Genomic DNA, 25,271 nt, shown 5'->3' on the forward strand with positions numbered 1-25,271 from the left:
AACAAAAAAGAATCCTTAACATGATTAACCCATTTCCTCCATAATTAATTTTTAAAGTTATTAAAAGCATAATCTGTGGAAAGAACAACTCAACAAGCACTCTTTCTTCTTTTTTTTTTTTTGAGACGGAGTCTCGCTCTGCCGCCCAGGCTGGAGTGCAGTGGCCGGATCTCAGCTCACTGCAAGCTCCGCCTCCCGGGTTTACGCCATTCTCCTGCCTCAGCCTCCCGAGTAGCTGGGACTACAGGCGCCCGCCACCTCGCCCGGCTAGTTTTTTGTATTTTTTAGTAGAGACAGGGTTTCACCGTGTTAGCCAGGATGGTCTCGATCTCCTGACCTCGTGATCCACCTGTCTCGGCCTCCCAAAGTGCTGGGATTACAGGCTTGAGCCACCACGCCCGGCCGCACTCTTTCAAATAAACAAGAAGTAACCTAGTTGGCTGGGCGCAGTGGCTCATGCCTATAATGCCAACACTTTGGGAGGCCGAGGCAGGTGGATCCCGTGAGGTCAAGAATTTGAGATCAGCCTGGCCAACATGGTGAAACCCCATCTCTACTAAAAACACAAAAATCAGTCGGGCATGGTGGCAGGCGCCTGTAATTCCAGCTACTCAGGAGGCTGAGGCAGGAGAATCACTTGAACTCAGGAGGCAGATGTTGCAGTGAGCTGAGATCCCGCCACTGCACTCCAGCCTGGGTGACAGAGTGAGACTCTGTTTTGAAAAGAAAGTAACCTAAATGTTAAATGAAGTTTAAGGGAAGAACATTCAAAAATTAGCTAAGAACATTCAAAAAGGGAAAAAAACTATAGGATATTTTTATTTTATTTTCTTCACTAATTTAATTTTTCTACAATGAGTATGTACCACAGTAAGAAAGTAACAGTTATTATTCAAAAAGAATCCCCTATGGCAACAACAGATCAGCTACTGCATAAAATCCAACTCTTCTTCCCACTATACCCGGCCCTTTATGGTCTGGCCTTGCTGAGACTCCTTGTGTCAGCCCAGAGCCCACTCCCCTTTATGCGAAACAGCATCCCGGGACTTTCCTCTGGGAAGCCCTGCTCCTCACCTCTTAGGCTAGGCCCAGTGCCCATTTTTTGTCAGTCAGTGCTTTCTATCCCTTTGGTTACCACAACGGTTCAGGGGTAAACACACGACCCTAACAGACCAAAACCAAAATCAATCTTGAAAAGAGACTAATTTTAATGAAACTATTAAATTGATTATAAGTAAGTGACATGCAATACACCTAAAAATCCTTTTAAAAACCTTTGTAATAAATAGAATTTTCACTTAATGTGGCCCCTAAATATTTTGTGTGACTATAATTTCAAATCATAAAACTGGAACAGAATAGTTGTTAAGTCACTTCTTTTGTTAAAATGCACAACAATAAAACAACAATATATAATGACATAATTTCCATTTCTAAGAAGCTATTAGAGCTTCATGATTGTCTTAAAGAATTGGAATGTTAAATTCCTATCAATCACATCCTGTTAAAATACTAAGTATAGAAACAGTAAGAAAATGCAGCTCAACCAGGCATATACATTAGTCACATTTCCTCTGACAGTTTTTTTTATAACTTCAAAACTAAAGACTCCTGTAGGAAGGATTTTATAAGGAACCTAAAACGCGACAATACCTAAGAAAACATTTGAGATGCAATTAACTTTCCAAAAAAAGTGTAATCAATTAATCATTTTCTTCTCAACTCTAAGAAAGCTATAGAATATATTAATAAATCACAGGAAAACAAAATTAAATTCAGTGTATGAAAACAGAAGTTAACCATTAGAACTCCTTAAGACTGAAATAGGCTATCCTGTAAAACAGGGACCTCCTCTTCCTTGGAACTAAGCTAAAACTAAAACTCTGGAATTCTCTGGAAATAAGACATCCTTGAGGAATTCAATTGATGTGCCAGCTGTTTTGTTTCTTGAAAGAATATAGCTGAATACATACAATAATCTGTTGCCTTTTTTTCTAGCATTGCACAATGTTCCTGGCCTACAATGCACATACTGTATCTATTATCATATTTAAGCATCTGACAGCATTATTATAAGAATCCTTAATATTCATCTCTAATTAAATACATAAATTTTTCAGTTTTCAAAAGAGCATGGCTTTCAGCAAAGTATCATATATATTTTTTTCACAGTCTAAATACAATACATTTCCTGAACTTTTAGCTTTCAGTTTCCTGTTCGTCAGTGGCTACAGCTCTAGAGGCAATACATAAACACACCCCAGCCATGGTATTTCCACTGTTGACAACAGTGGACATGAACTTAATATGACCAATATAATTACACTGCATAGAATGGTACCTGATGGCTAAGAGAGCAACAGAAGAAATTCAATAATTTTCAAAATTGGAAATATAAATTATGTTCCATATGTAAGAATTCACATAGCAAACCTCTTCTAACTTATGACTCAGAAAAAGTTTCTCTCTTCTGAAAAACTGAAAAAACTTTCTTTATTGGACAATAACTATAAAACCCACCCTGTTTCCTTTTTTCTCTTGCTTGCCAGGAAGCTCAGAGCTAAATTTAATGTTCAAACACAGAAACTATCTTGCCTCAGATTACTGGTGTAAAGATTTCTTCCCATTCCCTTCATTCTGCTCATTATTTCTCAAGTAATTTATGCTCATTTTCTGTCTTTGTTTTTAATGGTCTTTGCCTGTTTTGCTTTAATCACAAACTATCAAATCCTCTTCAATGAATAGGTTAATATAAATTATAAATTAAGCAAAACTTAATGACCTTAGTTTGTATCTTCACATCACTGCATAACTTGTTAATGCAATTTATAAAAAATGGAGGTTCTAAAAGGTATCTTTGCTGTTTTAAAGTTAATTATTTCACATGATTCATGATTCACTTTTAGAAAAGCCAATGATAATTTTTTAAATAAAAGAATGATAGAATGAAACAAGGATCAAAACTTAAATTACTAAATTAGAGACACTGAATTAGGAGGATTCAAAATTTTTTAATGTTTTAAATTTACTGACAAAATTGGTCTGGCAAAGCTAGATAACTATCATAAAAAATTAACTTACATAAAGTGTATTAAATTATCAGCAGGCACAGTGGCTCATGCCTGTGATCCTAACACTTTGGGAGGCCGAGGCGGGTGGATCACTTGAGGTTAGGAGTTCGAAACCAGCCTGGCCAATATGGTGAAACCCCGTCTCTACTAAAAATCCAAAAAAAAATTAGCCGAATGTAGTGGCGGGCACCTGTAATCCCAGCTACTTGGAGGCACAAGAATCACTTGAACCTTGGGATGGGGAGGTTGCAGTGAGAAAAGATCGTGCCACTGCACTCCAGCCTGGGCAACAAAGCGAGACTCCGTCTAAAAAAAGAAAAAGAAAAGAAAAGAAAAACTCATATACTGCTATCTGTGTCATTAGCTGCAGAGTAGACAATAGGTATAAAAAATATTGAAAACAGTCTAGGAATCTAAGAAAAAGGGGAAAAACTCAGTCACATATTTAAAAAATATAAACGCACACATACACATGAAAATATTTCATATATGGTAATACCAAAGTTTGTTAAGTGGAGATAAAAGCAAGGTATTAATGAAATTAATAAGCCAGCTCCAGTGGTTCATGCCTGTAATCCTAGCACTTTCCCAGGCCAAAGTGAGACGATCCACTGAGCCCAGGAGTTTGAGACCAGCCTGGGCAAAATGGTAAAACCAAACTCTGTCTCCACAAAAAACAGAAAAGTTAGTTGGGCATGGTGGTGTGCACCTGTAGTCCCATCTACTTGGGTGGCTGAGGTGGAAGGATTGCTTGAGCCTGGGAGGCAGAGGATGCAGTGAGCTGAGATAGCATCACTGCACTTCAGCCTGGGTAACACAGTGCAACCCTGTCTCAAAACAAACAAACAAACAAACAAAAACAGTTAGGTTAAAAGAAACTACAATCCAAAACGACAAATCTGGCCAAAATCCTAAAAAATATATCACGAGCCGGGCGCGGTGGCTCAAGCCTGTAATCCCAGCACTTTGGGAGGCCGAGACGGGCGGATCACGAGGTCAGGAGATCGAGACCATCCTGGCTAACACGGTGAAACCCCGTCTCTACTAAAAAATACAAAAAACTAGCCGGGCGAGGTGGCGGGCGCCTGTAGTCCCAGCTACTCAGGAGGCTGAGGCAGGAGAATGGTGTAAACCCGGGAGGCAGAGCTTGCAGTGAGCTGAGATCCGCCCACCGCACTCCAGCCTGGGCGACAGAGCGAGACTCCGTCTCAAAAAATATATATATATATCATGAATTGGCCGGGCGCGGTGGCTCAAGCCTGTAATCCCAGCACTTTGCGAGGCTGAGACGGGAGGATCACGAGGTCAGGAGACCGAGACCATCCTGGTTAACACGGTGAAACCCTGTCACTACTAAAAAACACAAAAAATTAGCCGGGCGAGGTGGCGGACGCCTGTAGTCCCAGCTACTCGGGAGGCTGAGGCAGGAGAATGGCGTAAACTGGAAAGGCGGAGCTTGCAGTGAGCTGAGATCCGGCCACTGCACTCCAGCCTGGACGACAGAGTGAGACTCCGTCTCAAAAAAAAAAAAAAAGAAAAGAAAAAAAAAATATATATATATATAATGAATTAAAGAATCTAGAATATAGTCATATTAAAAATGGAAAAGTGAAATGAACATACTTTATAATGGAAAAGACAGCCTATAAAGCACCTTCCATTATATTGAAGGTCCCCACTTTTAGGAGACACAAATAAAATAATAATAAAGGGAAGGAACAAGGTAGCCAAATCGTATCTATAAAATGAAAGTGAAAACGTCAATTATCCCTCTCTCTCTCTCAAGTTACCAGAATTGCAGGGTAAATACCTAAAGTTAAATTACAAAAAACTTCATATTCTAAGAATGAAGTTAACAGCAAAATGTATTACTACGTAAATTAGTAGTACACCCATATAGTTTAACAAATTTTTTTCAAACAGCAATAAAATAATTCAACATAAGAAAACATTTAAAAAATAGAAACAGAAGTTCCAACACATTATATGAAGGGGCTAAGAGAAACCTACACACACAAGCTCAGCCCTCAAAAGAACCCTAAAATCTAATTTTGAAGCATTTATCTTTTTCTTTTTCTTTTTCTTTTTTTTTTTCCGCTCTGTCACCCAGGCTGGAGTGCAGGGGCACGATCTCCGCTCGCCGCAAGCTCCGCCTACCGGGTTCACGCCATTCTCCTGCCTCAGCCTCCGAGTAGCTGGGACTACAGGCGCCCGCCACCATGCCCGGCTAATTTTTTGTATTTTTAGTAGAGGCTGGGTTTCACTGTGTTAGCTAGGATGGTCGTGGTCTCCCGACCTCGTGATCCGCCCGCCTCAGCCTCCCAAAGTGCTGGGATTACAGGTGTGAGCCACTGCGCCCGGTCGCTATCTTCTCTCTTAATAGAGTAATTAGAAGATAAAATTTGTTATAAAGGGTAATCATCCAAATACAAAACAAGTTACAGATCAGAAAAGGGGGAAAAAATCCCCTTTTACCTTCAGAAAAATGAAGACAAGAAAAAGAAACCAAACCATGAGAAATATAAATAAATAATCTGATACAAGGTATTGAGAACATGGAAAAAAGTTTTGTATAGGCATTTGTGAATTATACAATTCAACTTCACAGTGTTTAAAAATAATTAAGAAAAATCGCCGGGCGCGGTGGCTCAAGCCTGTAATCCCAGCACTTTGGGAGGCCGAGACGGGCGGATCACGAGGTCAGGAGATCGAGACCATCCTGGCTAACACGGTGAAACCCCGTCTCTACTAAAAATACAAAAACTAGCCGGGCGAGGTGGCAGGCGCCTGTAGTCCCAGCTACTTGGGAGGCTGAGGCAGGAGAATGGCGTAAACCCGGGAGGCGGAGCTTGCAGTGAGCTGAGATCCGGCCACTGCACTCCAGTCCGGGCGACAAAGCGAGACTCAGCCTCAAAAAAAAAAAAAAAAAAAAGAAAAATCAATATTTCAGTAAAAAGCAATCTAGTCCAGAAGCTTGTTTTTTTTTTTCTTTCTTTTTTTTTAGAAATAATGTGGCAGATTGCAGAGGTTTAGGATATCTTTATGTAACCCAGGCCAATTTTTACTTCTTTAATCATGGGAAAGAATACAGAACATGACAAGTTTACCATTTGTAAAATGATTTCTTGATTATGCTTATAGCAACTAAAAAGTATTTGTTGCGGGGCACGGTGGCTCACGCCTCTAATCCCAGCACTTTGGGAGGCCAAGATGGGTGGATCACGAGGTCAGGAGATCGAGACCATCTCACCAACACGGTGAAACCCCGTCTGTACTGGAAAAAAATACAAAAAATTAGCTGGCGTAGTGGCGTCTGTAGTCCTTGCTACTGGGGGGCTGAGGCAGGAGAATGGCATGAACCCGAGAGGCGGAGCTTGCAGTGAGCCAAGATCGTGCCACTACACTTCAGCCTGGGCAATATGCAAATGTTCAAAATGCAGAGAGGGCAAATGTATTTAAACATATGCTTCGAGGGAAGAAAAGGAAGTGATATGATAGTGAATTGGTGATTGGGAATTAATATATATGAGAAAAAATTACCAGCCCCGTAAAAAGGGAAGACAATATTTATGGAGCAACTGGTTTGGCCAGACACTAAGCTTAGGGCTTTATATATACATTCTATCACATTACATCTAGGTAGAAAAACAATGTAGAAGAAAATGCTTGAATACATAACATACCATTATGTGTTGTGTGTGGCATATATTAAAATCTGAGAGATTGGCTGGGTGCAGTGGCTCCTGCCTGTAATCCCAGCACTTTGGGAGGCCAGGGCAGGCAGATCACTTGAGGCCAGGAGTTTGAGACCAGCCTGGGCAACAGAGTGAGACTCCATCTCTATAGAAAATTTAAAAATTAGCCAGGTGCAGTGGTGTGCACCTTTAGTCCCAACTACTTGGGAGGCTGAGGTGGGAAAAACGCTTGAGCCTGGGAAGAAACTTTGATTGTGCCACTGCACTCCAGACTGGGCAACAGAACAAGACCCTGTCTCAAAAAAAAAAGAAAAAGAAACAAAAGTCCACTCTTTTGAGAATACTATTTATGTTTATAATACTATTATATTTATAATTTACAACTCCAAAAATGAAAGCAAGAAACCCTCTTCTTTTCAAAGCAGATTTTTGAGTCTTGGTTTTAAGCATTAAGAATAGTGAGGCTCATCTGAGAAATACAATCATGAGCTTATTAATAAGGTTGAATTATTATCATATAGTTTCTGGTAGTAAAATTTTTTGTCTTGGTGCTTAATAGTAGTAACAAAAATTTATTTATTGTACTAGTATAATTCCCACCCAGATGGCTGAGAATTACACTGAGATGATAGTAAAAAATAGCCTTCGTCTAGCCCTGAAAGGGGCAGCCCTGCTCATTCACTACCTGTGGATCTTGAGCATGTCTCTACTTCCTCTGAATCTCAATTTCCTCATCTGTAAAACAAGATAGCTAGACTAGAGGATGGTTCCCTTCCTTCTTCCCCTTCTCCCTCTCTTTAGTCCTTTCCACTTCATGGCTTGATGATTTAGGATCTAGACTGGGGTTTTGAGGACAGAGAGGAAAAACTAGCAGAAACCCACTAAACTTGAAGAAAAGAAGTAAGGATTATGTAAACAACTAGAATACGGAGAAAAAGAGAAAGGCAAACACATTTACAAAAATAAATGAACAAATAAAGAGGCATAATGGCTCAATTTAGAAGATTATGAGCTTTACTATCAAAATTAACTTGAATAGAAGTTTCAGTTATTTTGAAATCAAGAAAGGTAGAGATGCTGCAGATACAGACTTGGAAATTATCTGTAACACATAAGAGTTGACAAATAACCCAAGAATCTTTCCAAGTTCCCTCAGTACATATGGAAGAGATGTCACACTTCTTGGCTTAATCATTCATAACTCTGCTCCGACGTATTCATCCACTATTTTCCCACAAGCTATCCCTCTGGCCAATTTGGCTTCATCATTTCAAACAAACCCTTCACTATTACTCAATGTTCTATCTGAAATGCATTCTCCCTTCTCTCAACTTATTAATAATAATTTATCAAGCCCTAACAATGTTTGCGGAACTATTCTAAGTGTTTTACATGTATTAACTCATTTAATTCTCTCAACAATCCTAGGAGAGAGCTCACATCACTTGCTTAAGATGACACAGTAGCAGAACTAGGATTCAAACACAAGCAGTCTGGCTCCAAGGAGACTGTCAACTTGCTAATTAGTCCTTCAAAGCTGAGATCAAGCTCTGTCACCTTCCTGAAGTTCTCATTTGCTGAGCAATTATTCCTGCCTCTTGAACCCTTAAGTAAACCACTCCTTTGCCACTTACCATTGGATCTAGGTTGTTAATTATCTTTTGCGTGTATGTTCTGTCTTTTCTGAGAGCAGGATCATGTCCTGTTCATTTTGTTAACCCTACTTAGAACCTACCAGAACTTAATCAATATCTGCAACACAGCAGTACTTATTAATGAAACTACAATAGTATTTAATATTTACTGAAGACATACTAGGAGCTGAGCTAAGCGCTTTACACGTATTGTCTCATTTAATCCTCACAACAACCTTGAGATAAGTGCTCATTTTGTCCCTCTCGCATGTTATAGTTGAGGAAACTGAGACTTAGAGAAAATAAGTATTTTATCCCATATCACAAAGTGGTAGTGATAAGATTCACTGAAGTCTTATAGGAGTCTATACCATACTGTAGGCTGGGGGCAGTGACTCACGCCTGTAATCCCAGCACTTTGGGAGGCCGAGGCAGGTGGATCACAAAGTCAGGAGTTCGAGACCAGCCTGACCAACATGGTGAAACCCCGTCTCTACTAAAAATACAAAAATTAGCTGGGCATGGTGGCACGTGCCTAAAATCCCAGCTACTCAGCAGGCTGAGGCAAAAGAACTGCTTGAACCCGGGAGGCAGAGGTTGCAGTGAGCCAAGATCACGCCACTGCACTCCAGCCTGCGTGACAGAGAAACACTCCATCTCAAAAAAAAAAGAGTCTATACCATACTCTTAATCCCCAGCCTACCACATAACACCTCAAGGGAAGAAGGCATCAATCCTAACAATTCAATTCAACTTGCACTTAGCAGCAGCAATACTTCAGCATTACTGAATGCTGTGGATTTAGAATTAGAAGTTCAGCTCTGCCTTCAAGAAACTCACAGTCCATTATGACTTCAGGATCAAACTTTTATCATGACAAAAGTCATCATCATCAAAACTTAGGACTTTAACTTATATTTTAGGGGCAAAATCAAAGCAATCCTTGGAATTCTCTTTTACACCATTCCTTCTACCCTCAGGCTTGCCCACCCCCTCTAACCCTAGGACTCATCTCTTTAGCTGCTGTATAACAGAGCAGAAGGGTCCTATTAATTCTAACAACTATTGGGATACCTGAATTTAAATCAGTAATAGCTTAAGCTCAAGGGTCTATCTGATAAATTCCAGTCATAATGAAATATGAGTAATAAAGGACAGCTGGAAAAAAGCAGCAGCAAGAAGAGAAAAGAGGGATTTGACATCATACTGTAAAGCAAATAGAAAAAGAAAAGGCAAGAAAAGCAGGAAAGTGGATACCAATATTAATAGAAGGTGAAAGTAAGGGTCCAGGATAAATTCAGTGGAGAAACATAGATGCATCTAAATCCACTTTATAAATGCTGACTCCTTTAATTATTTCTTTTCCTAACTGCTAATGGAAACAAAAAAATATGTATGTGAAACAGCCCCTGAAAAATCATTAACTAGGAACATATTATAAATTAGGAGTTTTTTTCCTGAGAAACCACTCATCTTAGAATTTCAGAACTGCAGAGGGTCCTTAAGACACTACCTAAAATCCAACCCACTCATTTTATAAATAAAGGCTCGGAATGGTTAAGTAATTTTAACACACCCAAGATCATACAGCAATTTAGTGGCAACAGTCCTGAATCTCATTCCAGTGTCTATTCCTACCATACCAGGCTTCCTAGGGATGTTTTTCTCCTTTTTCCACCCTTAATAATCATTAAATTAATTTCTGCATAATCATTTCCAAATCCCTATATTATCTGTAGTTCCGGCAGAAGAAAAGAATCAGATGTTCTGAATTATCCAGGGTAATATAGTATTTCATTCTCTTATCCCCAAAGTCAGTAATTACTTAAACTGGGTCTTGGTTCGTACCAGGAAGAAATTTTAACATTTCCCCAAAGGGCAGAAATAAGAAAGAAATCTCCATAAACTGACCAAAAACAAGTCGCAACTACTGACCATCTGGAAAGGAATCAGGCCCAAGACCCCTGGAAGCTAGACAACTGCTAGTGGGAAGAACAAAGGAGATCACTTAAAATCTCATTTCTATTTTATCTCCTCCCAACTAAGCTCAAGCTCCTCTCTTTCTGACAAACCAATTCCAGAAGCCTGCAAAGAGAAGGCAGAGTAATGAAATAGAGTGTCATGTCATTTTCAGCAAAGGTGGATTTTTTTTTTTTTTTTTTTTTAAAGACGGAGTCTCTGTCGCCCAGGCTGGAGTGCAATGGTGCAATCTCAGTTCACTACTAGCTCTGCCTCCCGGGTTCACACCACTCTTCTGCCTCAACCTCCCAAGTAGCTGGGACTATAGGTGCCTGCCAACACAGCTGGCTAATTTTTTTGTATTTTTAGTAGAGACAGAGTTTCACCGTGTTAGCCAGGATGGTCTCGATCTCCTGACCTCATGATCCGCCCGCCTCGGCCTCCCAAAGTGCTGGGATTACAGGTGTTAGCCACCGCACCCAGCCCAGAAAAGGTGGATTTTTAAAGGGCATTATCTTGGTCAGGAAATATGAGACATGGGATAAGAGAGTCTTCAAGTAAAACCAAAGACCTGCACTTTCTCCCATAAAAACATTAGAAAGTCCTGAAAATGTGTTATATGTACTCGGTTCAGCATTTCCCCTACTACAAAGCACTTGCAGATATTCTGGGCTGGGAGGAAGTCATCCTGGGCCACAATCTGTGGTCTAAGAAAGTCTGCTGCTCAAACTCCTTGAAAAATCATGGGCATTGCCAGTTACCACTATTCACCAGGTTATCTGAGCTGAGTGATTTGGCAATCTTCCATATCACCTTGGTTTTAATATAATTATTACCTACTCCTTAAAAATGATGTGTCCGCCTAAAGGCTGACTGAAGCCTTTTTTTTTTGTAATTTGATTTTTTAAAACAGAGGCTCTCTCTGTCATCCAGACTGGAGTGCAGTGGCGCGATCATGGCTCATCGCAGCCTCAACCTCCTGGGTTCAAGTGACCCTCCCACGTCAACCTCTCGAGTAGCTGGGACTACAGGCATGTGCCCCCACACTGAGGCCTTCTCTGGAAGGGAAGAAAACGTCCTATTTTACATCGGGGGCATATCTTAATTTTGATATGTATGAAGTTCATTATAGATTCAGGATAACATCCTGCTTTAACCAAATTAGGACAAGTGTAGTGAAAATCAAAAGGACAAAAAGATAAAGAGACATAAAGTTAGAAACAAAAGAATTTAGTGACTCACTGAGTTTAAGAAGGAAAAGTCAAAATGACCAATAAGAATAATGGAGTCATTAACAGCTAAAGAGGGAAGTCGGGAAGATAAGTGTTTTGGCTAGAGGGAGTGGGGAGGGGTCACGTTGGCATACAGCTGCTACAGAGATGGTATTTAAATGCATTTCATTTCAAGACATAGGTGAATATTTAGACCTCAAGGTTAGACAGTGATGTAGGGTTGGGGCCTAAAAAAGGGGTGGTAGTTAAAGCACTGCAATGATTAAGGTTTTAGAGAAAGAAAAGGCAACAGAAGAACATTTAGACAACTGCATTCCTAAGATATTACACTAACCTAACTTTCCAGATAAACAATACCTTATTCTACAGACACAGAGTACTTAAACTAATTTATTCTAATGAAAAGCATAAAAATTAATCTTTCTTTTTCTTTTCCAGGCTATGAACTGACAAAAAGAAGCTAAAGACAAAAACAGTTTCATAATTACCATTTGTCCAAAGTCAATCTCTGAGCTAAAACACAATGTTTTCTATGTTTCTTTACTTATAACAAACTTTTGGGCAAAAACTCAGAAAAAATGGGTACACCAATACTACCACTGTTTTATGATCTCTGTGAGAATTTAACAGTTTAAAATAGCACATGGCTGGACACAGTGGCTCACGCTTGTAATCCCAACACTCTGGGAGGCCAAGGTAAGAGGACAGCTTGAGCCCAGGATTTTAAGACCAGCCTGGGCAACACAGTGAGACTCTGGCTCTACAAAAAAACTTAAAAATTAGCTGGTCATGGTGTTGCATGCCTGCAGTCCCAGCTACTGTGGAGGCTGAGGTGGGAGGACTGTTTGTGCTCAGGAGGTCAAGGCTGCAGTGTGCTATGATTTTACCACTGCACTTCAACTTGAGCAACAAGTAGGACCCCATCTCAAAAAAATACATAAAATAGGCCGGGCGCGGTGGCTCAAGGCTGTAATCCCAGCACTTTGGGAGGCCAAGATGGGCAGATCACGAGGTCAGGAGATCGAGACCACCCTGGTTAACATGGTGAAACCCCGTCCCTACTTAAAACAATACAAAAAACTAGCCGGGTGAGGTGGCGGGCGCCTGTAGTCCCAGCTACTCAGGAGGCTGAGGCAGGAGAATGGCATAAACTCGGGAGGCGGAGCTTGCAGTGAGCTGAGATCCGGCCACTGCACTCCAGCCTGGGCAACACAGTGAGACTCCGTCTCAAAAAATATATATATTATATAATATACATTATATATTATATTATATAATATATATTTTTATGTAATATGTATTATATATAATATATATTTAATATAATATATATAAAATAAAATAACCAAAATGTCAGTAATTAATGAATCTGGGGAATGGGTACATGGAAGTTCATTAAAGAATCTGGAGTGGGGTATATGGAACTTCATTAGACAATTCTCTACAGTTAGTTCTGTGTATGTGTGCAACTTTCATAATAAAAAGTCTAAAAAGGTCTACTTACAGATACTTTTTAAATCCTATCTTCAGGTAAGGCTGACCATTCTAAACAAAATTCTGGCAGATACTTTTCAAATAATGTTTTCTTCATTCTTGATAGATCAATTAAACACCATAGTGAAATGGACCATAAAAGGGGAAAAGGCCTAGTCTGTCATTTCAGAGAAACATGAAGATATTTATTACACGGAAGAAGTTAGTCCTTTTATCCATGTTGATTGATATCAGACATCTGTCATTCTTAAAAGAATTATGTTTTTGTTGAAAAATATATAGATTAAACAAGTAAAGAAAATGTGGTATACATACACAATGGAATACTACTCAGCCATTAAAAAGGAATGAAATCATGTCTTTTACAACAGTGTTGATACAGCTGGAGGCCATTATTCTAAGTGAACTAACTCAGGAATGGAAAACCAAACACTGCATGTTCTCAGCTATATGAGTGAGGAGATACACTATGAGTACAGTTGGCATACAGAGTGATATAATGGACTCTGGAAACTCAGAAGAGGGCAGGGGAAAGGGATAAAAAACTACATATTGGGTAAAATGTGTATTACTCAGGTAACAGATGCACTAAAATCTCAGAATTCACCATGATATAATTCATCCATGTAACCAAAAACCACTTGTACTCCAAAAGCTATTGAAATAAAAAATATATTAAATTTAAAAACTTATAAATAAAAATATATAGGGCATATAACTTTATTATTTTCATGAGTAAAGGCAAAATAAATGTTTATCTTGAATATCAATGATTAACTTGTTGAAGCATCTGGTTAGGCCACCAGTTACTTCAAACATCTTCTACTCTACTACATAACCAAATAAACAACTTTCTGATGTAGATGGAAAAAATAAAAAGATTAAAAAAACTGAAACAGGCCAGGCATGGTGGCTCATACCTGCAGTCCTAACACTTCAGGAGGCCAAGGCGGGAGGATCACTTGAGGCCAGGAGTTCAAGACCAGCCTGAGCAACCAGCAAAACTCCGTCTCTACAATTTTTCTTTAGCCAGACATGGTGGTGCATACCTATAGTACCAGCCACTCAGGTGGCTGAGGCAGGAGAATCATGTGAGCCCAGGAGTTCCAGACTGCAGTAAGCTATAATCACACTATTGTACTCCAGACTGGGCAACAGAATTAGACCCTGTTTCAAAAGAAAAAAAAAAAAAGAGAGAACCAATATCCATTAATTATGCCTAATACTAAATTGTAATGAACACATACTAAAAATTATATAAAATAATAAGTAGAATGGGAAAGTTGAATTTTTTTAGTCATTATTGTTTAAGCTATGATTTAAATTGATTTAATCTAAATCAAATCATACTACTGAGGCTGTGAGAACATTAAAACTAGTAGACGGTGACAGATTCACCACTTAGATTTACCACTTACCAATGATCAAGAATAGTTTAGTTTACAAACACCAATGTCTTTCCTGCCTATGAAAAATAGCACCACCCAAAAACAACCACCAGATTTGTATGCGTCCTCTTCTTTGGTTAAGTTCTAGGATAGTAAAAACTGTTCCTGTCTGTGCAACAGCTAGCACACCGTAGGTATACAACTCTTTTAACAGAAACAGTCCCAACTTCCAATTCCCAGAAAGCTATTGCTGGGTTTGTCGCATTCCCTAGGTGACATGTGTAGGATAACAAAACAAAGCAGGTTTTCCTTGCAGGCAGTTCTACCTTGAATCATTTTGAGGATCCTGTTTCTTCTAACAGAAACATGTCATGAGTCTTTAGTGAAAAGCAGTATGCATATACATGAAGACAAAAGATAGTCAACGATTCTTTTTCTCATCATTATTAAACCACTGGTTAATTCCTAAGTGAGGTATTTCACGTTTTTTAGATAACAAGATCATCCTCATTTTCAACAAATTTTTTTAGCTTTCTTTCCTTTATTAAAGTAAAATTTACGTACTATAAAATCTTGTTTGAATCAGTATGTTTGAGTAAATGTATATAACAATTGGCAAAACTGGATAAAGGTATATGGAAGTTCTTTATACTAGTCTTGCAACTTTTCTGTAAGTTAAAAATTATATGAAAACAAAGTTACCAAAAAAGTATATAATTGAATTACCATCACCAAAGTCAAGCTACAGAATATTTCCATCACGCCAGAAAGTTTCCTTGTGCTCCTTTCCAGTCAACCACAACCCCTACCCAGAGGCAACCACTGTCCTGATTTCTATCACCATACCTTAGTTTTGTCTGTTCTTGTATTTTTCATAAATGGCATCATAAACACTTACACATACTCATCTGTGCCTGGCTTCTTTTTGCTATGAACAGTATTTCTGAGATTCATCTATGTTGCTATGTGAATCACTAGTTTATTCCTACTGTGAAAAAAGCTGCTATGACCCAGTCTTTTTGTGGACATACACTTATTCCTCTTGGTACAATAAAATTTCACTGAAAAAAAGTTTTGCATATAAATATGCCTGGGAAATGAGGCAGTACATACACATAAAACATACAGCAACTATATATACTGCTACATATAATGTAAAAAAGATATTTGATATTTATACATATGTGTAACATATGTGTAATACACACATATACATAAGCTTGAATAATTCTGATCATGCCACTGTACTCCAGTCTGGGCGACAGAGTGAGACTCCGTCTCAAAAAAAAATAATTTTATAAAGTTCATAGTGAAAGTAAATCTAAGATGGGAAAGATGAGCATCTCAATTTTTCTAAGTTTATGTTTTAACCTAACAATAATTCAAAAGAGAAACAAGTATCTCTCCCTGTAAATTGCCCTGTTACGTTTCAATGAAACACCTTTTCTCTTGTAGCAAACATCTCCTCCAAGCTAGAATTTCAACACAGTGTTACCATCCACTAGGTAGTAATTTTTATGCTAACAACAAAACCCAAAATATGTGTTCAGATTACAAGACTGTTTTTATTGTCTTGCTTTTTTAAAAAAGTTAAACATGGAAAAACTTAATTGGTTAATATCTAACATGGGTAAAGAACATTCCATGCTCATTCAGAATATATTCTGATGCAGACTCAATCTCTAGGATGTTTTCTCCATTCCAAAAAGTAACCTATCGCAGCACTATGTCCGTGCCTGGGACATCTTGACTTTCAAATTCACTGTGCAATTTTCAGCTAACAATGGAGGAAGTTCTTTAGTTTTCAGAGATAGGAACACTGAGAAACAAGTACAAATCTAACTTTTGAAAAGATCAATCTGAAATTTGCAACCCTGCTTTTGACAATGAAAGGACTATTTTCTGGGGACTACTAATTTATAACATCTTTGAATTGCCAAGATTAAAACAGAATGCTACAAATGATTCTAGAAATGTATCACTGCCCATTTAGGATGTGCAACTACAAAACGGAAAAAACCACCCTCTTCCAGTCTGATTTTTCTTCATCTCTTATTCTTCTTTCCCAAAAATGAACAATTTCAAAAAGATACAATTCAAACATACTACATTTTTAAGCCAGGCATGGTGGCTTGAGCCTGGGATCCCAGGACTTTGGGAGGCTGAGAAAAGAGGATCGCTTGAGCCCAGGAGTTTGTGTCAAGGCTGCAATTAGCCACCACACTTCAGCCTGGGTGCCAGAGCAAGACACAATCTCTTCTTAAAAAAAAAAAAAAAAAAAAAAGGCTATATATGTGTGTGTGTGTATATATATACACACACACACATATATCCCAATTTCTTTTTTAAAAAGTTTAAAAACATACACAAGCCAATCTCTTTACAAGTATGTATGTGTATATATCTATATATCTATATATATATATCTCCCAATCTCTTTCTTAAAAAAAGTATAAAAATATATATCCCAAGTTCTTTAAAAAAAAAAAAAAAGTGTGTGTGTGTGTGTATATATATACACATATATACCCCCCCCAAAGTGCTGGGATCACAGACACAAGCTACCACACCTGGAGAACTTTATATTTTTTGTAGAAATGGGGTCTTACTATGTTGCCCAGGCTGGTCTTTAACTCCTGGGCTCAGGTAACCCTCCCGCCTTGGCTGCCCGAAGTGTTGAGGTGCTGAGATTACAGGTGTGAGACATCATGCGTGGTATATATACATATATATAACTTTTTTTTTTATTCAGATTGAGTCTCACTGTGTTGCCCAGGGTGGAGTGTAGAGGCGCAATCTCAGCTCATTCCAACCTCCACCTCCCAGGTTCAAGTAATTCGCCTGCCTCAGCCTCTTGAGTAGCTGGGACTAAGGGCATGCACTGCCATGACTGGCAAATTTTTTTTTTTTTTTTTTTTTTTTTAGTAGAGATAGGGTTTTGCCATGTTGGCCAGGCTGGTCTCCAACTCCTGACCTCGCCTACATTTTTAATCTTAAAAAACATTATCAGAATTTCGCCATTCCTAGGCTGGGTGTGGTGGGTCACACCTGTAATCTCAGTACTTTGGGAGGTCAAGGCGGGCGGATCACCTGAGATCAGGAGTTCAAGACCAGCCTGGCCCTGGCCAACATGGCAAAACCTCATCTCTACCAAAAATACAAAAAGTACCTGGGCTTGGTGGCACACACCTGTAATCCCCACTACTCAGGAGACTGAGGCAGGAAGAATCACTTGAACTGATGGAGGTTGCAGTGAACTGAGACTGTGCCACTTGCATGCCAGCCTGAGCAACAGAGCAAGACCCTGTCTCAAAAAATAATAATAATAAAATAAAGAATTTGGACATTTCTTAGCTTTCACAGATGTGTGACTGTTTACTTAACCCATTATTTCACTTTGAAAATACATCATTTTCATTTTTCCAGTAATTGTACTTTTTTTTTTTTTTTTTAAAGGCAGGGTCTCATTCTGTCGCCCAGGCTGGAGTACAATGGCTTGATCACGGCTCACTGCAGCCTCAACCTCCCAGGCTCAAGTGATGCTCCCACCTCACCCTCCCAAGTAGCTGGGACTTCAGGTGTACTCCACCACACCTGGCCAATTTTTGTATTTTTGTAGAGAGGGGGTTTCACCACGTTTCCCAGGCTGGTCTTGAGCTCCTGGGCTCAAGCAATCCACCTGCCTTGGCCTCCCAAAGTGCTGGCATTACAGGCGTGAGTCACTGCACTTCGCCACCTAGAAATTTTCTAAGAAGAAAAACAGCCTTGATTAAGCCTTGATTTTGATCACAAAAATGACAGCAACTCCAAACAACTACAATCACAATTTTCAGTATCTTTTGCCTGATTGCTTTGGAGAACTAAAATAAAATTTTATTCTTATTTTTTAAATGTTTTGATTCCAGACCAAGGGTAAAAAACAAATACAACAAATATATAGACCCCACACTCCCTCTGGTGGACCTTCACTCTCATTAACCAAATGTTTTCCAAAAGGCTGTAAGTAGGCCTAGCACTGTGGCTCACACCTATAATCCCAGCACTTTGGGAGGCCAAGGCAGGATCACTTGAGCTCAGGAGTTGGACACAAGCCTGTGCAACATAGTGAGACCTTGTCTCTACTAAAAATGGTTTTAAAAATTAGCCGGGCGTGGTGGTGTGTGCCTGTAACCCCAGCTACTTGGGACGAGGTTGGGCAGGAGGATCTTCTGAGCCTGGGAAGTCTGCAGTGAGCCATGATCACACCACAGCACTCCAGCCTGGGCAATAAAGCAAGACCCCGACTCAAAAAAAAAAAAAAAGACTAGAAGTAAATACTAAATTAAGCATAAAATGTAGGTTCTCAAACTGCTATAAGAAGTACAAATTATTTTGAGTAGTGGAATTTTAGTGTTCTAAATATTGTTAAAATATCCTTATTAATCTGTTAGTAACCTGGTAGTACATATGGCCCTACTGTAAATTATTTTAACCAGTCTCATTTGGCAGTACTTTTACATAGTAAATAAACATCTCATTTGCAAATTAAATCACACTTAAGTGGTTATTGTTTTAAATCAATAGTTCTGTGACATACATACCACCATCCACCCAGTCACTACTGAATGTAGATTTAATTTTCTTTATACTTTTGGGGACATGATGTCAGAATTTTAAAATGCACTAAAATGTACTGCAGAAAAATTTAGAAATATAAAATACTGAAAAAAACAAAATCTATTAATCAGCTAGGTTATAAAGTTCAAATAGTTTCATTATTATAAAATGCAGATATTTAATTGTTAAACACAAATTACAAAATTTAGTCTGTCAAATATGTATAACATAGATTATTCTTTAGGAATTATGAAAACTTATTTTAATTAATGGTCTTTAGAGGAATTCTTCATGCCAGGTACAGCAAGCATATTACCGTTAAATAAAGCAATACTAGGCAAGGCGCGGTGGCTCACGCCTGTAATACCAGCACTTTGGGAGGCCAAGGCGGGTGGATCACCTAAGGTCAGGAGTTCAAGACCAGCCTGGCCAACATGGCAAAACCCCGTCTCTACTAAAAGTACAAAAATTAGCTGGACGTGGTGGCAGGGGCCTATAGTGCCAGCTTACTCAGGAGGCTGAGGCAGGAAAATCGCTTGAACCCAGGAGGCAGAGGTTGCAATGAGCCGAGACTGCACCCTTGCACTCCAACCCAGGCAACAAGAGCGAAACTCCATCTCAAAAAAAAAAGGGAATACTAATGTGTATAATAGTGCCATTTGATCTATCCTCAAAGTTAGCTGGTTTAATATAAGTCCTTGTTTTCTGTAGCTTTATTTACTTAAAAATACTTACTATCACCTCCAAACACAAAAGGAGTTAAACCTGAGGGTAAATGGCTTTAAAAACATTCCCAATGTTTATTGTGTGGATTTGAGAATTCAACTTATGCTTAATTTTGAAACTAAAATTGTGGTTGATAACTTTATGATATCATCTATTACAAGTTAAAGTAGACAACAGTCAGTAATTAAAATATCTAAAAACTGAATTTTAAAATGGTCTTTTAATTAAACTTAAAGTTAATAAAACTTTAACTTTTACAGTTAAATACTAAAATATACTTATATGTAAATAAGAAATACAACTTTAGTGTATGTGGTATATATACATACATCATAGAATAAGGATAAACAACTAATTATGAATAGTATTTAATATATTCAAGTACACTAAAGAGCAATTACATAAATGATCAAAAATAATGGAAGCTACAGTCTTATCCAGCTCCTTACAACTATTTACATAGAATAAGCCTTCCAAACGTGAGGATGAATCATTGTTCAACCTATCTATCCACACTAAGCATCAAAAAGCCAACTTAGCTTTTAACAGCAGTAACTTCTTCTACAGGTATACAAACAGGATGTTCTTTCTTCTCTGGACTAATTCATCCTAAGCAGAGAAGCCTTTAGGAAACTAAACTAAACCCAAAATATGCATTATTTTCCAAGAATAAACAGAAAACTAAAGATTTAATTAGTTGCCTAATGCAGTATTTTAAGTTTTTCATGTTGAACTGATTAAAATTATGTTTTAAAAAAGAAATTCACCCAAAATTCCCATAATTAAAAGAATTAAAGATTCAGAAACATACAAAGACCTCAGAGCTTGTTTTGGAGAAATAAAACAATAAAGACCATCTTTTTTTTTAATCTAAAATAGTCACTATTAATGATTAAAGAGTTGATGGTTCAGTGGCGAACTCTTATCAGTCATCAGCTAACTTTAATTACCTAGGCAAATAAGTAAAATGACCATTCAATGAATAATAAGATAGCATAATTAAATCAAGATTAGCAACTTTGTTCTTAACTTAAACTTAATCTCTGAAGTATAAATCATACCCAATACAGATATCAACCAAGACACATTAGGAGTAAAAAACTTGGTAACTAAATCAAGTGTTTCTCACTAATAATGAGTATTAATAACCCTCGTTTTAAAAATGTTATTTGTATAGAATCTCTAAATGGGTCAGGGCCATAATTGTAGATTGTCAGGCAGAGGTCAGTTGGGGGAGAGATAAACAGAAAATGGTGAAGTGAAAGTATGACAATAAAAATTTCCCACCAGAATAAGAATTTTTTCAAGTCGATTCTTGGCTCTTGATTCAAACACCAAGAGAAGCAGCTCCCTTTAGAGAATTACTTTACAATTCTTTCAAGTAAAAACCCTTATGGGGGAGGTGGATAAAATCTCAGACTATTAAAAATACTTAACCAAAACATGCTTTAACTTTTTCCTTGTCCACAATCTAACAAAATGGGAAGACAATGAAAATAAACACTCCTGTCTACTCTCAGGGAGGCAAAGAAAGCTCCCATTCAGTAGTAAGCCTTATTCCACTGGAAAACATACTCCTGAAAAGTAAATCCAAAACCACGAGCTCAAACTGCTTCATGCAGAATTTACTGAACGGCGGCCAAACGCTGAACACACTGTCCTGAACCACACTGAAGGGTATCTAGAGTTCTGCATCTCCGCTTACAACTTCGCCACCACTGCAGAACCCGATTTTAGTGACTACGATGTTCCTGCCGGCTCGTTGATCGAAGAAAGCCACTCTGTACCCTGACGCTCGAAGTGTCTTTTTGGCAATACCGGTTTTTGACTCTTATACTGTGACCTGTACACCTTTTTGGACGATCAGTAAGGCGGAAGGCGTTTTCACTTCCCAGAACTGAAGAGCATAAGGACCCCTGGCACAGCGTTCAGCCGCTTCGGTATGGCCTGGGAGTGACGCGGATCACCTGTTAGACGGCGCTGCGCGAACTCCTCCACAAGCGGCCGACGGCGGCGATGCGGTTCCCCAACGCTTGTCCCGAGGCGGCAGGTGAAGGCGGGGACCGCCCATCCACACCCGGAGTGCGGCCACCCCGCCACCCTCCCCTCCACGGCCCCGCCAGGTGGGCGAATCCGCCCCGCGCCCGCGGCGTCCCGGGCTCGGCTTGCCCTGGGGTACGGTTGTCCCGGCGCCCGGACCCGAAAGCGAAGTTTGGCTCCCGCCTGCAGCGGTGCCGGCTTAGGGTCCCGCCGCCTGTCCCGGACAAGCCGGGGGCCAGAGACCGGAGGCGGCGCGGGACCTGTCATCCCGGGCGGGAAACAAAAGCCCAGTGAGGACGGGCGGGCGCGACCCGCCTCGCCTCTGCCGGGAGAGGCCGGCGGGGGCGGGGAGTGGCGCCCGTGGCCACTCGGCTCTGCGCCTCCCGCGGGGAGCACCGGCCCCGCAGCCCCCGGGGCGCGGCGAGGGGCGCCGCAGTGGGGCTGGGGCCTCCCGAGCGCTCCCCTCGAGGCTTCCGGACCCCGCTCCCCCGCGACACGCGGCTCCTGGACTGCGAAGCCGCGTGGGGGTGGGAGCTGAGGCAGCGAGTGCGGCCGCGGCGGGACCTGAAAGGAGGGCGTTCGGCTCCCGGGGCGCCGCGGCCGGCCGCCCCATCTCCGCGGCCATGGCGCCGGTACCTGTCGCCGCGGGGGCTCGCCGACTCCGTCACTCTCCGCCTCGCCCGCGCTCCGCTAACCCTTCTGCCCGCCCAGCAGGCCGCCCGCGCGCCGGACACCGCCGCCCGAGACTGGCAGCGCCCGCGAGCCGGCCCGAATCCCCGGGGCAGCGCCCGGCGCCGTCCCGCCCCCGCCGGCCGCAGGACCCGCCTTCCATAGGGCCCCGGGGCTGTCAGTCCGCCCCCAAAAGGCGCGCGGGCTGTCGATCCGCCTGTCCGGATTGGTGGCCGCTCGCCGTCCATGCAAATGAGGCCCCGCCCCCATTCATTGGCTTCTCCGCCTCTCCACGCCAGCCCACGTGTCTGGCCCTTGCCCTTTGTGGGGGCCATAGAGAAGGGATGGTGGAAACTGACACCCCCTCACAACATCTCTTACATCCCGAGAAATTAATGCCTAAGCAAGCTAGTTGACTTCCCATCTGTATCGTCTCTCTGAAGGCATTGCCCCTCCTATCTGTCCACCGGGCCTACCCAGAGGCTGGAGAGGGGCAGGCCAGGCTGTTTGTTAGGTCAGCTGGCCGGGTTAGCCCTAGGAAGCAACCCCATGAAGTCTAAGATGCTCAGTCGGGACTGGGGAAATCCCACCTCGAGAACCAGTTTAGCAGATATCACCTCCCTCTGGACACCCAGTAACTGTAAAGACCATACTTTCTCTTGGCTTGTTACCTTTCAAGCAGGAGATCCCAGGAGATTAAAACACGAAGAGGCCTATATGGCTGAGTTCGGCCGGGTGGGGTGGCTCACATCTGTAATCTCAGCACTTTGGAAGGCAGAGGTGGGCGCATCACAAGGTCAAGAGATGGAGACCATCTTGGTCACATGGTGAAACCCCGTCTCTACTAAAAATACAAAAATTAGCTGGGCATGGTGGCGCGCGCTGTCCCAGCTACCCAGGAGGCTGAGGCAGGAGAATCGCTTGAACCTGGGAGGCAGAGGTTGCAGTGAGTTGAGATCACGCCACTGCACTCCAGTGACAGAGCAAGACTCCGTCTCAAAACAAAAACAAAAACAAAATGGCTGAGTTCTTCCGCCAACTCCAAAGGGTAAACTACTGAGCAAAAGCAGGTTCAGGATGAACCTACCTTCCTCCAATCAGATGGCTACCTCTGAGTCGCTCCCATAGAGATGAAGGAGCTGCACCTGGGCCTTAGGGAATCTCTTAACTCCCTCATTTTTGAGGAAACAGAAAACTGATGTCCCATAGCTAGTTACCCGTGGGACCTAATAGTTACCTATGGAAACCTAATGTCCCATAGTCAGATTAGAACTCATGTCTCCTGACTCCAAACCTGCTTTCTTTGCACTATATTGCATTCAAATATTTGTGAAGAGCCTCGTCTACAAATCAAATCAACATGCTGCCTTCAAGAGATGATGTCTGGAGGCTGGGCGCAGAGGCTCACACACCTGTAATCTCAGCACTTTGGGAGGCTGAGGTGGGCAGATCACCTGAGGTCGGGAGTTCGAGACCAGCCTGACCAACATGGAGAAACCCCATCTCTACTAAAAATAATTTTAAAAAAAATTAGCTGGACATGGTGGTGCATGCCTGTAATCCCAGCCACTCAGGAGGCTGAGGCAAGAGAATCGCTTGAACAGAGGTTGCAGTGAGCCGAGATCGTGCCATTGCACTTCAGCCTGGGCAACAAGAGTGAGACTCCATCTCAAAAAAAAGATAAAAAAAAAAAAAAGAGAGATGATGTCTGCAGAAAGACAAAGGCAAGACTGAAACCACCTCGAGGGCAGGGGTTCTGTCTCAGTCATTTGTCTATTCTCAATGCCTAGAAGCTTCCCTGTTTACCAGTTGCCAGGGAGAGTCACTGAAAGAACTTATTCATTCATTAACACAAAAAGACAAAGTTGATCAAAATTCCTCTGTATACTAATACCAATTGATTAAGCATCTACTATGCTTAATAACAGCACATATTAGCCTGGGGCACACCTGTAATCCTAGCACTTTGGGAGACTGAGGTGGGCAGATCACCTGAGGTTGGGAGTTTGAGACCAGCCTGACCAACATGGAGAAATCCCATCTCTACTAAAAATACAAAATTAGCCCAGTGTGGTGGCACATGCCTGTAATCCCAGTTACTTGGGAGGCTGAGGCAAGAGAATCACTTGAACCTGGGAGGCGGAGGTTGTAGTGAGCTGAGATGGCACCATTGCACTCCAGCGTGGGCAACAAGAGCAAAACTCTGTCTCAAAAAAATAAAAACAAAAATAAAATAAAATAAAATAACATCACATATTAAGCTCTATGCTATCAGGGTATATATGTCCCAACCCTCAAGGGCTTCAGTCTAGGAGACAGTGACATACACGTAACACGTCAGTTCTCCTCTTCATGTTACAGGGGTTGTGACAGATGTCTGCATAGAGCACAGTGGAAGGCGCCAAGGAAAGAGGAATCAGCTCTTCCTACGAAAGGCAGGGAAGGCTTCATTGAAGAGGTCACCTGACAGTAGAGCCGAATCTTAGAAGATGAAGTAGGTGTTTGCCAGACAGAGGAGTGTGGACAAGGAGGAAAGGGACTCCCAGGCAGGAGGGGACAGCATGAGCAAAAAGCATGCAGACCTGGAAAAGCCTAATAATTGAAGGAACAGTGAGGAGCAGTGTGGGCAAATCTGCAGAGGGCTGTGTGGACGTGTCACATGTCTGGGACCAGGCTCTTCCAGGAGGAAGACAGAAAGGCAGGGGAGGCTGCCAGACTGTGTTGTAATACACCGCAGCAACAACAACAGGCCCTGTAGATACAGCTA

At 41.1% G+C, this 25,271-nt stretch overlaps 1 protein-coding gene across 4 annotated transcripts in view; it reads right to left on the reverse strand.

Moving 5' to 3' along the window:
• Positions 1-22,626, reverse strand: part of FKBP5 (FKBP prolyl isomerase 5) — a 112,748-nt gene extending 90,122 nt beyond the window's left edge. For 2 of the 4 annotated variants that reach the window (XR_004438681.1, XM_033216929.1), the window contains exon 1: positions 22,472-22,626. The gene's annotated coding sequence lies outside the window, so the exon portion shown is untranslated. Of the gene's footprint in view, positions 1-21,762; positions 22,120-22,471 lie in introns of those variants that run through there. The other 2 variants (XM_033216930.1, XM_033216931.1) reach the window with 2 other exon arrangements.
• Between the last annotated feature and the right edge of the window lie 2,645 nt (positions 22,627-25,271).

Source organism: Trachypithecus francoisi, unplaced genomic scaffold (assembly GCF_009764315.1).
Source record: "Trachypithecus francoisi isolate TF-2019V2 unplaced genomic scaffold, Tfra_2.0 Lachesis_group10, whole genome shotgun sequence".
NCBI lineage: Eukaryota > Metazoa > Chordata > Mammalia > Primates > Cercopithecidae > Trachypithecus > Trachypithecus francoisi.